General features: G+C 46.6%; 1 pseudogene; it reads right to left on the bottom strand.

The window, feature by feature from the left end:
• Positions 1-8,435: 8,435 nt before the first annotated feature.
• LOC136381687 (small nucleolar RNA U13) lies at positions 8,436-8,527 on the bottom strand (annotated as a pseudogene).
• Between the last annotated feature and the right edge of the window lie 8,421 nt (positions 8,528-16,948).

Below are 16,948 nucleotides of genomic sequence, written 5' to 3'. Positions count from 1 at the left end.
CACCACACAGGCCTTTTTCTGGCCAGAGAAACCTCACCTAAAACCTCCACTCCTGATCTTTCCTTCTCCGTGGACTCCCAACTCTCTCTCCCTCCTGTCTGACCCCCGGGGGTGTCCCTCTCTCGGGACTTTTCTCTGGTCCCTCTGTGGACCTCTTTTGTGCTCGGGTCTCTTCCCTCTGAGAGCCCCCTCCCCTCCCTTTACAAAAACCTGTTTCTTATTCACCACTACCATTCTCTTTCTCCTCCCCTGCTGGCCAGGGGCCCCTCCCTTCTCCACTGTGTTCTTAAGTCCCTCCCCCGTCAGGCCATTCTCAGCCTGGCATTGGCTTGTACACTGGTTTTCAGGATGTCCAACCCCAATTTTCTTGCAGGAAGTTCTGGCCCTGTCCTGCCTTTGGCTCCAGCATTTCCTGCGGGATCTGGTTGCCGGGCTCCGCACGAGCCCTCCTCCTCTTATTCCCAATCCCCTAAACCTTTATCCGGAACCTGTGAACACAGCATTTAAAGTTTTTAATGGTCCCAACTAGTAGAAACAGGCCAAGGCTGTTCTCCAGGCCTGCATGCAGCAGAAGGTAACGCACCAAACCCTGGCTCTTGTGGCAACCCTGAGACCAGCAGAGCCACCAGCAGCTTGCTTTAAGTGTGGCAGGCAGGACCACTGGTCCCTGCAGGGCCCCTGCTGGCGGCTGCCCACTGAGCCCTGCCCTGACTGCAAGCAGCCCGGTCATTGGTGGAGCAATTGCCCCTTTGGGCAACAGGCTTTTCCTCAGCGCCTCTACGTGGAGGACAAGCTGCCCGAATGGGAAGGCCAATCCAGCCAGGTGGGTGCATCTCTCAAACTCCTAGGACACGGCCTGGACTCGGAGAACCCAGGGTATGCTGCAACAAATAGGTAAGTCCATCTCATTTCTTGTGGACACGGGGGCTACCTTCTCTGTTTTGCCATCACACTCTAGACCTCTAGTTCCCTCACAGGTCTCGGTTATGGGAATGGATGGGACCCTTTTCCTTTCCCCTTTTTACGCCACTCCTGACATGCAGTTTTTCTTCAAGCTTGCCTCCTTACAGGACCACTGGCAGTCGGAATCACTGGACTTCATCCATCTCCAGCTCACCAAAAGGCTAGACCCTACAAATCCCCCTATTACTCCTTTTAAAAAAAAATCCTTACAGGACCGCATCTGCGAAGTTTCTCAACTCAAGGCCACACAGATGTTCCTCCTGACACCCCTCAAAGCCACCACCTTCTGATCTCCCCCTCCCCACGACGCCCCTAATCAGCAGAAAGTAGCCAGACGAATAAATGGCGCCCCTTTTCTATTTAACACAAAAGGTCAGAATGTAAGGTTGGTGAATAGTGGGGGATGGTCACGTGGGGAACCCAGACCCATGAACTTTGGCTGGGACTGCCCACAACCAAGCACACCAAAAGAAGCTTCACAGGAACCGTTTGGAAAAAAGTGACCATCTACCAGCCAGTGGGATTTCACCACGTCATGTTAGCTCGACTTCCCTAGAGGGACCCCTTTAAATATCTCCCACGCGGTTTAATCCTTGCAACTTCCCTGGCCTCCATCTTACCTCGGGGCCAGGGAACCTTGCCGGGCGGGATGCGCGCTCTGTACTCAATATAGCCTTTTGTTATTCCACACTTTGTGGCTCCGAGCCCCATTCCTTCCTTCTTGGCAGGGAAAAATACCTTACAGATAGGTTCTCAAAAAAGAAAACTAACAAAGAAACAGCATCCTTAAAGGACACACTAGATCAACTGGATTTAATAGATATCTTCAGAACCTTTCACCCTAAAGCAACAGAATATACATTCTTTTCAAGTGCTCATGGTACATTTTCTAGGATAGACCACATGTTAGGGCACAAAACAAGTCTCAATAAATTTAAGAAGATTGAAATCATCTTAAGTATCTTCTCGGTTCACAATGGCATGAAACTAGAAATCAACTACAATAGAAAAACTAAAAACACTCAAACACTTGGAAACTAAATGGTATGTGATTAAATAACAAATGAATTAACAATGAGATCAAGGAAGAAATAAAAAATTTCCTTGAAACAAATAAAAACATACAACAACTCAAAATTTATGGGACACAGCAAAAGCAAACCTAAGAGGAAAGTTCATAGCACTCCAGGCATACCTTATGAAGCTAGAAAAAGCTCAAATAAACAATTTAACCCTGCATCTAAAAGAACTAGAAAAAGAACAGCAACTAAAACCCAGAGGAAGTAGAAGGAAGGAAATAATAAAGATCAGAGTGGAAATAAATGACATAGAGGCTAAAGAAACAATACAGAGGATCAATGAAACCAAGAGCTGGTTCTTTGAAAAGGTAAACAAGATAGATGAACCTTTAACCAGACTCACCAAGAAAAAAAGAGAGAGGACTCAAATAAATAAAATTAGAGATGAGAGAGGAGAAGTAACAACTGACAGAGCAGAAGTACAAAGGATTGTAAGAAAATACTATGAAGAACTGTATGCCAAAAAATTAGACAACAGATGAAATGAACAAATTCCTTAAAACATATAATCTTTCAAAAATCAATATAGAAGAATCAGAAAACCTAAACAGACCAATTTCATCAAATGAGATTGAAACAGTTATCAAAAAAACTCCCAACAGCCTGACCAGGTGGTGGCGCAGTGGATAGAGCGTTGGACTGGGATGCCGAAGAACCAGGTTTGAGACCCCGAGGTGGCCAGCTTGAGCGCGGGCTCATCTAGTTCAAGCAAGGGCTCACCAGCTTAGACCCAAAGTCGCTGGCTCCAGCAAGGGGTTACTCAGTCTGCTGAAGGCCCACGGTCAAGGCACATATGAGAAAGCAGTCAATGAATAACTAAGGTGTCTCAATGCGCAACGAAAAACTAATGATTGATGCTTCTCATCTCTCTGTCCCTGTTTATCCCTCTCTCTGACTCTCTCTCTGTCCCTGTAAAAAAACAACAAACAAACAAACAAAACTCCCAACAAACAAAAGTTGTGGGCCAGATGGCTTCACAGGTGAATTTTACCAAATATTCAAAGAAGAACTAACTCCTATTCTTCTCAAACTATTTCAAAAAATTCAAGAGGAAGGAAGACTTCCAAACTCTTTTTATGAGGCAAGCATAATTCTGATTCCAAAACCAGGCAAAGACAACACAAAGGAAGAAAATTATAGGCCAATATCCCTGATGAATTTAGATGTTAAAATTCTCAACAAAATACTGGCAAACAGGATCCAGCAATACATGAAAAAATCATACATCATGATCAGGTGGGATTTATTCTTGGGAGACAAGGCTGGTACAATATTCACAAATCAATCAATATGATTCAACACATAAACAAACGAAAGAACAAAAATAACATGATAATATCTACAGACACAGAAAAAGCATTTGATAAAATCCAGCACCTATTTATGATCAAAACTCTCAGCAAAGTGGGAATACAGGGATCATACCTCAACATAATAAAGGCCATCTTTGACAAACCTAAAGCCAACATCATAATCAGTGGACAAAAATGAAAAGAAATCCCTTAAGATTAGGAACAAGGCAGGCGTGCCCCTTTTCACCACTCTTATTCAACATAGTTATGGAAGTCCTAGCCACAGCAATCAGACAAGAAGAAGAGATAAAAGGCATCCAAACTGCAAAAGAAGAAGTAAAACTATCATTATTTGCTGATAATATGATACTGTACAAAGAAAACCCTAAAGTCTCAGTCAGAAAACTACTGGACCTAGTAAATGAATTCAGCAAGGTGGCAGGATATAAAATCAATATTTAGAAATCAGTGGCATTTTTATACACCAATAATGAACTGTCTGAAAGAGAAATTAAGAAAATAATCTCCTTCACTATTGTAACAACAACAAAAAATAACGTACCTAGGAGTAAATTTAACCAAAGAGGTTAAAGACTTGTAATCAGAAAATTATAAAACATTGGAAGATACAAACAAGTGGAAGCATATACCGTGTTCACGATTAGGAAGAATAAACATCATTAAAATGTCTATATTACCCAAAGCAATCTATAAATTCAATGTAGTTTCTATTAAAATACCAATGACATACTTCAAAGATATAGAACAAGTATTCCAGAAATTTATACAGAACTAAAAAAGAACACAAATAGCTTCAGCAATCCTAAAAAAGAAGAATAAAGTTGGGGGCATCACACTTCCTGACATCAAGGCCATCGTATTCAAAATGGCTTGGTACCGGCATAAGAACAGGCATATAGCCTGACCTGTGGTGGTGCAGTGGATAAAGTGGCGACCTGGAAATGCTGAGGTCGCCAGTTCGAAACCCTGGGCTTGCCCAGTCAAGGCACATATGGGAGTTGATGCTTCCTGCTCCTCCCCCCTTCTCTCTCCCTTCTCTCTCTCTCTCTCTCTTTCTTCCCTCTTCTCTAAAATGAATAAATAAAATCTTTAAAAAAAAAGAACAGGCATACAGATAGATCAATGGAACAGAACAGAGAACCTAGGAATAAACCCACACCTATATGGACAATTGATATTTGACAAAGGAGGTAAGAGCATACAATGGAGTAAAGACAGTCTCTTTAACAAATGGTGTTGGGAAAATTGGACAGGTACTTGCAAAAAAATGAAACTGGATCACCAACTTACACCATTCACAAAAATAAACTCAAAATGGATAAAAGACTTAAATGTAAGTTGTGAAACCATAAACATCTTAGAAGAAAACATAGGCAGTGAACTCTCCGATATCTCTCGTAGCAATATTTTTGCTGATTTATCTCTACAGGCAAGTGGAATAAAGGACAGGAAGAACAAATGAGACTACATGAAACTGAAAAGCTTTTGCACAGCTAAAGACACCATTAACTACATAAAAAGACAACCCACACAATGGGAGAACATATTCGCCAATACGTCTGATAAGGGGTTAATAACCAAAATTTATAAAGAACTTCTAAAACTCAACACCAGGAAGTTAAACAATCCAATCAAAAAAATCGACAAAAGAAATGAATAGACTCTTTTCCAAAGAGGACATACAGATGGCCAATAAGTATATGAAAAAATGTTCAACATCACTAATCATTAGAAAAATGCAAATTAAAACCATGAGATACCACCTCACACCTGTCAGAGTGGCGTTCATCAACAAAACAACACATAATAAGTGCTGGCGAGGGTGTGGAGAAAAGGGAACCCTCCTGCACTGCTGGTGGGAATGCAGACTGGTGCAGCCACTGTGGAAAACAGTATGGAGATTCCTTAAAAAATTAAAAACAAAACAGCTCCTTGACCCAGTTATCCCACTTTTAGGAATATATCCTATGAATACCAAATCACTGATTCAAAAGAAGAAATGCACCCCCATGTTTATTGTAGCATTGTTACAATAGCCAAGATCTGGGAACAGCCCAAGTGTCTGTCAGTGGACGAGTGGATTAAAAAGCAGTGGTACATACACACAATGGAATACTACGGGTTGTGAGGAAGAAGGAAATCTTACCTTTTGCGACGACATGGATGGACCTGGAAACTATCATGCTAAATGAAATAAGCCAGGCAGAGAAAGAAAAATATCATATGACCTCACTCATTTGAGGAATCTAATGAACAATGTGAACTGAGGAACAAAACAGGCAGGGGTGGGGTCCAAGGGACCAGAGGGAAAGAGGATGAAAGAATGGGATCAGAGAAGGGAAAGAGATTGGTGAAATTATATATACATAACACAGCGTTATAGAGAACAGGACGGCAAATCCTGGAGGGAAGGAGGGAAGGCACTGGGGGAGGGGGCAAAGAGGGAGGCTGAGGAAAACACGGGGGTGGGGGAGATATATTCAGTGGGACACTTGAATCTATGTAAACACAATAAATTAAAATCATTAATTAAAAAAAAGAGAGAGAGTCCAGTGAGCTCCTTTGCCCCTTCCACCATGTGAGGACACAGTGAGGACAGCTGTGTAAGAACAGGGAACCGGGCTCTCACCAGACACCAAATCTGCCAGTGCCTTGATCTTGGACTTGCCAGCCTCCAGAACTGTGAGAAACATTTCTGTTGTTTTTTAAATCACCCAGTCATGTCCCCCTGGTCTTGTTTAGTCTGAAATAGTCCCCAACCTTGATTGTCACGGCAGTGACTTTGCTGTGTCCCAGAGCCCCTCGTTTGCATGCCTTTGGTGCCTCCACACTAGATTTTGACTTGCAATCTTTTCTGTGTTTGGGCTCCTTTGAGAGCACCGCCTGTGACAAGGACCCAGGTGCAGGAGTTTATTGGGATGAGGAAGAGAAGGAATGCAAGGGGGGAGGAGGGAAAGCTAGTGAAAGGTGCAATATTGAGGTCACTGCTGGGGGCAGAGGAGCTGGTCTCCTGCAGAAGGCATCCCAAACGGCCGAATGGCCATCACTGGGTGGTGGGAGCTGGAGCAGTCAGCCACTGGCCCCTCCCCAAATAGGCTGAGGATTGCTTCAGAGGCATTAGCCTCCTCACTTCCAGGCTGCCCCACCCAGGGACCTAGCAGCAAGATGTACCTATTGCCCTAATCAAGTAAAAGCTCCTGAATGCAGAGGAACAATGCAGTCTGGCCCTTCATGGCCAGTGAAGCACAAAGCATACTCATAGCTGCTGGTTCTCCACGTCTGCACTTCCCAGCTGGGTCCGGATGTCAAAGGAGCAAAGACTGTTTCACATGCACTTGTCTTCTCCACCCAGGTGGTCCAGGTGAGCCGAGGTGAACTATGGGAAAGGAAGACAGGATCTCTGCTGTCTGCTGGGCTCCAGAAGGCTCGGAGTGAAGGAGTGTGTGTGAGCAGAGCAGGTGGTGAGGGAGGGGAAGGGTTCAGTTCAAGAGGGAGCAGGGCCTTTGGGTGGGGAACCACACAGAAGCAGGAAGGAACCCTGTGGGTTCTGGGTGTGGTAAGGACACCAGAGTGTGGAGAGGGTTCTCCCCAGGAAGAGGGTCTCGGTGCTCCATGTTTGCCCTCTGCATTCATTGTTAGTGCTGCCACAACAAATTATCACCGACCAGTGCCCTAAAACAACACAAATTTATCCTCTTACAGCTCTTTGAGCCAGATGTCTGACATGGGTCTCCCTGGGCTCCAATCAGGCTGCTGGCAGAACTGCATTCTCTTCTGGAAACCCCAGGGGAGAAGCCACTGCCAGCTTCCAGGGGCCACCCACAGTCCTTGGCTCACGGCCTCTTCCTCCATCTTCTAAGCCAGCAACTTCACATGTCTCTAACCCATCTTCCAAAATCACATCTTCCTCTGATTACAGCTGGGAAAGGTTCTCGCATGTAAGAAGTCATGTGATGAGATGAGTCTCTCCCCAGACAATTCAGGGTGGTCTCCCATCTCAAGGTGCATAATTGTAATTACCTCTTCAAAGCCCTTCTGCCTGGGCGGTAACCCCAGGACCTGGGGATCAGGACATGGACATCCTGGACGGGCATCATTCAGCCAACCGTGCCACTTCCTCCCATTCCACCACGGCACCTCAGGTTTTGTGAAGGAGAAAAGTGAGCAGACATTTTACGGCCTGATCATCCCCATTGCTGGGAGCCCGTGGGGACAGGCACCTCATTCTCTGTTTGTGGGGTTGGAAACCGGCATGGATTCTTACAAGAGTAATTTAACGGCAGTATTGAAATTGTATTCCACACATGCTTGGCTGAATTAGTCATCCTACTTTTAGGAATGAATCATATAGAAATATAGCATGCCTGAAAATATCAGTTAGAGGTTGATGCAAACATATAGTTGTAGATGTAAATGTTTATTGCAACATTGTAATATGGAAAAACTGAAAATAACACATATATTATATAATGGAATTCTATGTGGTGACTTAAAAGGATAAAGTAGAGCTATAAATCCTGACCTAAAATTGTGCCAGACTTTACACCCAGTATTCCATCCAGTCCTGACACTAGTGACGTGAGCACTATTGTATCTGTTACAGGTGGGGAGACTGAGGCTCTTTTCCCCCTTATTTTTCAGTTATTGAGGAAAAGACTTGGGACACTTTGCTCAAGCCCTTAAAAGAGGCTCTGGGGGGGGGGGGAAGTGAGCAGGGCAGCTGTCCAAGGGGCAGTCAGGTCTCCGCCCTCTGAGCTTCAGCTGGGCCCAGGACGGCTCCAAGAATCCCACGCAGGGCAGCCCACATGGCCCTCAGAGTCAGGAGGACACAGATCTCCTACTCTGTGTCCCACTCTGAGCCCCTGACTCTTTCTGAGAGTTACTGGATGCTCTCTGCCTCAGTTTCCCTATCTTTACATGGGACTTGCATATGGGGTGGGGGCGGAGCAGGGGGAGAAGAAAAAATTATTATAGAGCAGTATATACAATGTGACCACAGTGCAGAAAAATATGTATCAGTTTAAAAAATGAGATGCACATAAAGAAAAAGAACTAGAAGGATATTTTCTTCTTTTTTTAATGTCAAACAGGTAATGTGCTGATGTCATAACAAGGCACTTTGAGGGAGATACATCCCATACCAGTCATCATGCTTATGAATGACAGAAGGATTTTTTTTTTAGATTTTGTTTATTCATTTTTAGAGAGAGAGAGAGAGAGGAGAGAGAGAGAGGAGGAGGAGCAGGAAACATCATCCCTCATATGTACCGTGACCAGGCAAGCCCAGGGTTTCTAACCAGTGACCTCAGAGTTCCAGGTCGACCCTTTATCCACTACGCCACCACAGGTCAGGCTAGAAGGGTATTTTCAAAAATATTCTGTTTTCTCTGAGGAGCTGGATGAGGGTGGCATTCCTTTCCTTCTTCTTTTTTTTTTTCCCCTTCCAACAGTGGACATTGGTTTTTCACTTACCTGATTCAAAATAATTCCCAGTTGCTGCCATGGAAAAACTGTGTCAGGAGCTCTGCAAATGGGAGGCGGGAGGAAGGGGGGGATGTGGGGGCCAAATTGCAGCAGCCACATGATGGTCCTCCCTGTGGTCACATTCAAGAAAAAAGACCAAGTGACAAAATCTCACAGATATTAGGTGGATTTGTGCCCAGCGCCACCGCGAGGGATGGCCCAGGGCAGGGTGTCTGTGCATCTCCTCTGTCCCCAGGCTGCTGGCCACTGTCCACCTGCCCCAGACTTGGCAGCTACCGCAAGCAGGTCGTGGCCTTGAGAGAGGCTGGCAGCCCAGGGGTTTGGAGCTGGGACCTCAGGATTTGGTTTTTGAGCCTTCTTAGGTCCCTCGGGTGGTGGTGGGATGGCCACCTGTTCATGACTGTGTCCAGCTGCATTGTCAGACTGGAAACCTGAAGATGGGGCCCCAGTCCTGCTCCTGGCACACCTGCTCAGGCCTGGGCAACAGTGGGCTCCCAAGAAGTGTTTGTTGAATGAAGGCAAGATCCCTATCTGTCACCTGTCTTTGAGGGGTAGCTCAACTTACCCAAGGTCATGCAAAATCACTCAGCCAGGAATGAAGCTAGAATCCAGTTTCCTATAGCCATGTGTGCTGGACTTACACCCAGTATTTAATTCATTTTTGACACTGATGGGGTGAGCACTATTATAATCTATTTTACAGATGGGGTAACTGAGGCTCAGAGGATTAAAGTCATTTGCCCAAAGTCACATAGCAAGTGAGAGGCTGAGCCAGATTCCAACCCAGATCCTCCAGCTCGGTGGCTATTTGGCCATTCCAGGAAGGGCCAGTGACTTGCCCAGGAGCACACAGTTGAGGGGGAGACCCGGAGCCAAGCCAGCTGCTCCTCACTTACACCGGCCCAGGCCCAGCGAGGTGAATGCAGTTGGCCCCAAATCTCCACAAAATAAACACAGAACTACAGGACAGGGTTGACGTGGTTTGACTGAGAACATGAGAAGAAAAGGTTTCAGGGCTTGAATTGGGGTCCACTCTGACCAGTCAGCTGTGTGAGAGGCTTCCAGATGGGTGCTCGGGTTGCTCAATAGGAACACGAGGTGTGCAGAACAAAGGAGGAGGCCGGTGCTTTCTGGTCCTCATCAGGCCACACTGGGCGGGTTGGGTTCAGTTCTGGACACCAGCCCTGAAGAGAAACATTAGCAGACAGCCGCACATCCATGAGGACAAAGTGATACGGTAGGATAGATAAGAAGCAATAATAGGACTAGGAGGTATTCAGGATGTGGGGACACAATGGGGACTCGATCTCTGACTTATGTAAGTCTTCCTTCCCCAGTTCCTCACAACTACTGACCTGTTTTCTGTCTCTATGAGTTTGCTTATCCTGGACATTTCATACAGTAAATGGAGTCATACAGCATGTGACCTTTGTGACTGACTTCTTTCACTTAGCATAATCTTTTTTATTTAAAAAATATCTTATTAGTAAAGGTAATTTTATTCTTTATTGTATTTTTTACTTTAGAGAGAGGCAGGAAGGGAGAGATAGGGAAGGAAGGAGAGAGGGAGAAACATCAACTCATTGCTCCACTTAGTTGTGCATTGATTGCTTCTCATAGGTGCCGTGACTGGAACTGGACCAGCAATCAGGCTGGCAGCCCAAGCTCACGCCTGCAGCCTCAGGTTTCCAGGTGGTGACCTCTGCATTCCAGGTTGACACTGTGCTACCGGTCAGGCGATATTTTGAGGTTCATCACATTGTAGCATGTGTGAGTGCTTTATTCTTTATGGCTGGATAATATTCCAACCAAATGTGTCTCCCTCAGTTCCTGGAGGGAACCAAACCTTTCCCGTGTCCAGACTTTTTCTTCTCCCTGAAGCTCTTCTTTCTCTGTCCCTAAATAAGCTCCCAAAGAAACTTTCTATGTTTCTTTCTTCATTCCCAGATAAACAAGATCCTTATCTTATGTGCTCTTAGAGTACCACATCTTCCTTCATAGCCCTAAAAACTTTGACTGTGTGTGTGTGTGTGAGAGATAGAGAGAGAGAGAGAGAGAGAGAGAGAAGTTCTGTTCCAGGTCTATCTTCCCTACTAAATTATAATTCCCATGTGGGCAGGGAGGGCCTGGACCCCTCTAGCTCATCACTGTGTCCTCGTGACTAGTACAGTACCTGGCACTTTGAATATCTTTCCTTGATTAAATGAATGAATGAATGGTTTAATTAAGCCCCTACTGGGGACTAAAAGTTATATGCATCATTTTCCAAGAGCCAAGCACATTATTGGCCAGCATTCAATAACTTTCTGGGTCATTGTTGCCCAGTTATGCATTCTCCTTAGCTCGCGCTTTTGGGTTTAAGGGTCTGGGGTACCCCTTTCTAGGGCAGCTGTGGGTTTATTTAGAAGCCAGAGATAACAGCTTAACCTGTTAATAAGGGCACTTAGGGCATCATCACTATGGGAAACTCTATAATGTTACTCCTGCCCCAGCTTGGCTCTTCCTTACTCCCTGCCCCTGTCTGTCAGCCTCCGGCTGAGAGTGAGGCTTCAAAAGATGAGAAGCAGGGTAACCCCGACCAAGGGTCAGCACCGCAAATGTTGTGTTCTTCTGCCCTCTTGTGGTCTGTGTCAGGATAGCAAATACCAGTGTCTTTGTCTCCCCGATGCTAATGCTACAATGGCCACGAGAGGGCAGGGTCCCCAACCCAATACAATACTTCCCTCCATCTAATCCCAGCTTTTTAAAAAGTACTGTAGATTTTTTAAAAACAGCTTCATTGAACTATAATTCAAAGCATACCATTCAATATTTTTAATATATTTATAAAGTTGTGCAACCACCACTACAATCCAAATCTAGAACACTTTGATCATTCCAAAAAGAAACCCGCATCCCTTAACTGTTACCACTACCACTTTCCACCCGAACCTTAGGCAGCCACTCTGACTTCTGTCTCTTTAGGTTTGTTTGTTCTGGAAATTTCACATAAAGGAATGATACAATATATGCGGTCTTTAGTGACTAGCTCCTGTCATTTCGCACAATGCTCTCAGGGTTCATCCACGTTGTAGCATGTATCAGTACTTCATTTTTATCGCAAAATCATATTCCATTGTATGGATATACCACATTTTATTAATGCTTCATGAGTTAGTGGACATTTGGGCTGTTTCTACTTTTGGCTGCTGTGAATAATGCTGTCATGAACATTTGTGTACATGTTGGATGTACAGGTTGGGTGTACAGGTTTTTCTGTTGGATATCTGCCTTCGTTTCTCTTGGATATATAATACATGTACTTAGGAGTGAAATTGCTTAACTCCATTTAACAATTTGAGAAACTTTCAGACTTTCTCCCATTGTGGCTGCACCATTTCACATTCTTTTTTTTTTTTTTTAAGTGAGAGGAGGGGAGGTAGAGAGACAGACTCCCACATGCGCCCCAACTGAGATCCACTCAGCAACCCCTAACTGGGACCAATGTTTTGCCCATCTGGGGCTGCTTGCAATTGAATTATTTTTAGCACCTGAGGCAGAAGCTCCACAGAGCCATCCTCAGCACCCAGGGCCAATGTGCTTGAATCAATTGAGCAATAGCTGGAGGAGAGGAAGAGAGAGAGAGAGAGAAGGGGGAGGGTGAGGGGGAGGAGAGAGAAGCAGATGATCACTTTTCTTGTGTGCCCTGACTGGGAATCAAACCTGGGACTTCCACACGCCGGTTGACACTCTACCACTGAACACATGACCAGGGCCCTCCATTTTACATTCTAACAGAGCTGCAAGCTCGCAGAGGGAAGGATAGCTCATTTTCTCGAGACCCTACAGTCCTAACACAGGGCCAGTGACTGTGGTTAATAATATTTGGGGACTGTTGGACGAGGCCAGTGATTAAAGTAGGCTGAGAAGTGTGGGTAATCTCAGTGGATCTGGAGGGAACTTTCTCTGGGGAGATGAACTATGGGAAGTGGCTGGGGCAGCTCGGAGAACAAGGCCCTACACGCTTGCGGGGCTGTGGGAGGCTAGATGGCGGAACACAGACTCCCCCCTTCCAGGGAGGGACTCGGGCAGCATTCCCACACCTGGCGCCCTGCCAGTGTGAAGAGAGAGAAGCTATGAAAAGCTTCCCCTGAGGGATTGGGGCTCCTGAGTGTGGGAGATGGGGTTCAGGGGCAGGGGAGTCAGGGCAAGATGAAGAGCACCTGTGGAGGAAGGAGTCAGTCGCAGAGGCTGGGAAGGTGTTGGGGGGGGGGGGGAAGAGGGCTGGAGGGAAGGAAGCAAGATGCAGGGCAGGGCAGGGCCCCAAGGACTCTAGGACAATAGGCTGACCATCTGCCTGAGGAATGCACCCTCCATTCGAGGACAAAACAAGAAACCATCACAACTGAAGCGCTGGGTCCACAGGGACCCTCAGACTAGCCTGCTCCTTTCACCACTGCACTGATAGTGCGGCTGAGACCAGAGGCCGCTGCTAGCCTGCTCCTTTCACCACTGCACTGATAGTGCGGCTGAGACCAGAGGCCGCTGCGATGTTTTCTGGGCAAGGCTGGCCCTGGCCTTTGTCAGAGTTCTTCCTTGTCTGTAGCATCTCAGGGTCCCTGGCTTCAAAGTCCTCCCCTGCTGTGCCCACCTGTGCCCCCTACTGTGCCCACCTCTGAGCCTGTGCCGTGCCCACCCATGCCCCCCTGCTGTGCCCACCTCTGAGCCTGTGCCGTGCCCACCCATGCCCCCCTGCTGTGCCCACCTGTGCCCCCTACTGTGCCCACCCCTGAGCCTGTGCCGTGCCCACCCATGCTCCCCTGCTGTGCCCACCTGTGCCCCCTACTGTGCCCACCTCTGAGCCTGTGCCGTGCCCACCCATGCCCCCCTGCTGTGCCCACCTCTGAGCCTGTGCCGTGCCCACCCATGCCCCCCTGCTGTGCATTTCTCTGGCTTAAAGGAGGAATTTCAAAGGCCAATAGGGGCTCCTGGAAGCCAAATGTGGGCACACTGAAGGGCTCGGCTGGGTGACTGTAACACGCGGGAAATCAGCCCAAACTCTCCGCGTACTTTATCTTAAGTGTTGCCAACCAACTGAAATTATTTTTCAAAACCAAGCATAATTCCTTCAAGACTGAAGGTCAAACACGTCCTTCAAGGGGATAGACTCAGTGGCCACAGGTCTGGAGCTTAGCTAACCAACTGACTTCCTCATCGATTTAAAGATGCCCCTCAGCCATCCACCCACTGGCCTGGGCTAGGGGACGCTGTCCAGCAGGATGCCTGGCTGGGGGGGAGGCAGGGGACGAGGGCGGGGCTCAGGGGGAGCGGGGAGCTGGCGCTTTGAGGCAAAGCTGTCTCCTTTATTTTATTTATAAGTGAGAGGAGGGCAGGTAGAGAGACAGACTCCGACAAGCACCCCGACCATCTGGGACCGATGCTCTGCTCATCGGGCCAGGCTCTCAACCGAGATGTTTTTAGTTCCTGAGGCAGAGGCTCCACAGAGCCATCCTCAGTGTCTGGATGCACTCGAACCAATCCAACCGAGACTCGGCTGTGGAAGGGGAAGAGAGAGAGAGAAAGAGAGAGAGAGAGAAGAGGAGGGGTTGGGGAGGGGGGAGAAGCAGATGGGAGAAACCAGGAGTAGGCCCCATCATATTTACTCATTATAAGGCATTCCTCAGCTTCTCCGACTGGCTTTCAGGCTGAGGAAGGAGACCGTGGAAGGGGTAACTTGCCCAGGGAGACGGCAGGCTGGTGGCAGGCCTGAGTGGGGAAGGGAGGAGACAGGGTTGAATCTGGGCCTCCTCCCATGTGGAAGGAAGTGCCCGGGAATGGAGGACCTGCCAGGGTCAGTCTCAGCACTCAGCACTCCCCATTCTGTGCCCAGCAACGGAGAAGGGCTGAGGCCCAGGGGAGAGGAGCATTGCCTAGGGTTCCCAGGCATCCCTGGTGCAGGGGAAGCTCCAGGGAGAGGAAATTACCGAGGAGCTGGGGGAGAGAGGTGGCTTTTTGGAGGAGGTAGCTCCAAAGGCCAGACAGGAGTGTTTGTGTGTGTGTGTGTGTGTGTGTGTGTGTGTGTGTGTGTGTGTGATGTTAAAATCAATCATTCTGGAAAGGGGTGAAGTGAAAACTTAGTCCTCTGACTGACTCCTTTTCCAGTTGGACCCCTGCACCATCCTCAAGGGGTCCACATTTGCTGCTTCTCCGGTTCGCCAGGGACATGTGCAGGTACCCGCTCACAGGCTCTATCGGCTCCCCTCCCTGCCTCTCAGGCCCTGGGCCCCCCTCCCCTCTGCATGTCCCTTGGGCCTGAAATCACTCACCGCATGATTTCTGATCCTCTTTCGCTTCTGTTTCTCAGGAAGCTTGAAGCTCCTTCCGCCAGGGTTGCATAAGATTGCATTTCGAAAGCAGATGAAGATGGATTTGGGCCAGTGGGGGCTGTGGAGGCATGGCAGGCCTGGCGCAAGCTGCAGTGTGTGTGTGTGTAGGGGGGGGGGGGTGTCACAGTGGTGGGATTCAGCCGGTTTGCACCTGTTGGGAAGAACCAATACTTAATTTTTTGTTGAGTTCAGCGAACCAGTTATTAAAATGGAATTTGTAATCAGGCTTCTCTCTAAGGTGGGCATCTGGTCAGCCGCCCAATGTGGAAATTACAAATTTACATTCCTTACTCTTTTTTAACGTTCATCTGTGCAACAGTGTATTCTAAGTGCCCGTAGTAGTGTTCATTCCGTCCATAGGTGAAAAAAATTGCAAGTGAGGACGCCAATCAAGAAGCAATATAGAAATATCTTAACAGTTTTACTATTTTTTGTCAGGTATTTAGTATTTTTTATTAATATTTAAAACCCTTATAACATAATATAGTTTTGTGTACCTCTTTTATTGTTCTTATTTAAGTATGAAATAATAAACGCCCTTTCTGTATATATATTTTTATACTTAAAACAGTCATTAGGGCACAGAGTCGGTTGTTAAATTATTTGAGTCCCACCACTGGGGTGCCAGTGGAGGGGGCTGGGCCCCAAAGGCAGGAGAAACTTCGCTTAGGGCCTCCACAGCAGACTGGCAGTTGGAAATGCGGTCTTTGTGCCTCTAACTCAGGCTGAAGCTTGTTGCTGATGAAGGAGGGAGAGGTGGCGACTGCGGAGAGGCATGTGGGTGGCCAGCCAAGTTCTCTTTCTGGGTTTCTGTGTGTCACCATGTGATTCGTTATTAGTAATCTGTCTGTATTTTATTTTACAATAAAGTATTTTTTAAAATAGTCAACAAATTAATGTTATAAAAGTGAAATTTCAACTCTAATTTCTCCTTTCTTTCCTTTTTCCAACAAGTTTGTTTTTTTCACTTTCTTTTTTTCTCTTTCTTTCCCCCCTTTTCTCTCTCCTTTCTCTTTCTCGATTGGTATGCTTTTCTTTTAACAAATATTTCCTGAGCACTGATCATGTTCTAGAGACTGTTCTGGGTTCTAGAAATCTATTCGTGAGTAGATATGTCCCCACTTCCCGGGAGCTTGCTGTCTAGTGAGTGGAGGGAGTTTGACAAATAAATAGAAAAACAAATAAAATGCATAACTACACGTTGTGATAAGGGCACTGAGTGTTTGATGTGTCAGAATCTTTATATGCATGTACAAACATGCACACAATTTTGTATATGTAGGCTTTTAAAAAACACAAAGATTATACACAATACATGCTGTTCCATAACTTGTCTTTCTCACTTAAAAATACATGGTGGGATATTTCCCAATGGGCACTGTTACATCCCAGGAGATAGACCACAGCAAACCCAAAGTGAATTTTATAAGTTTTATTGCAAACCTGCGCAGGGACTGCAGGCAACCCACGCAAGGGAACACTGCAGCCCCGAGCTTCTAAAATGGCTCCTTTTTATAGGGTGGCTATCTAGGCTGAGCAAGCATTTACAGAAGCAGATGTGGCGGTTAGCTATTCGCTAGGGAGGTCGCGCGCAGCATAGCAATGGGGGGGGGTATAGCTCAGTGGAGAATTTCAAACATAAACTTCTGATAAGGGTCTCTGACTCATAGAATGCAGGATGTTGGGTCTACATTTCTAATGGTTGTTTATCTTTTTTTTTTCCTCTAGCCATGTACTGGATGTA

Source organism: Saccopteryx leptura, chromosome 9 (genome assembly GCF_036850995.1).
Source record: "Saccopteryx leptura isolate mSacLep1 chromosome 9, mSacLep1_pri_phased_curated, whole genome shotgun sequence".
Lineage (NCBI taxonomy): Eukaryota > Metazoa > Chordata > Mammalia > Chiroptera > Emballonuridae > Saccopteryx > Saccopteryx leptura.
This window is presented reverse-complemented; position numbering and strand designations above follow the sequence as displayed.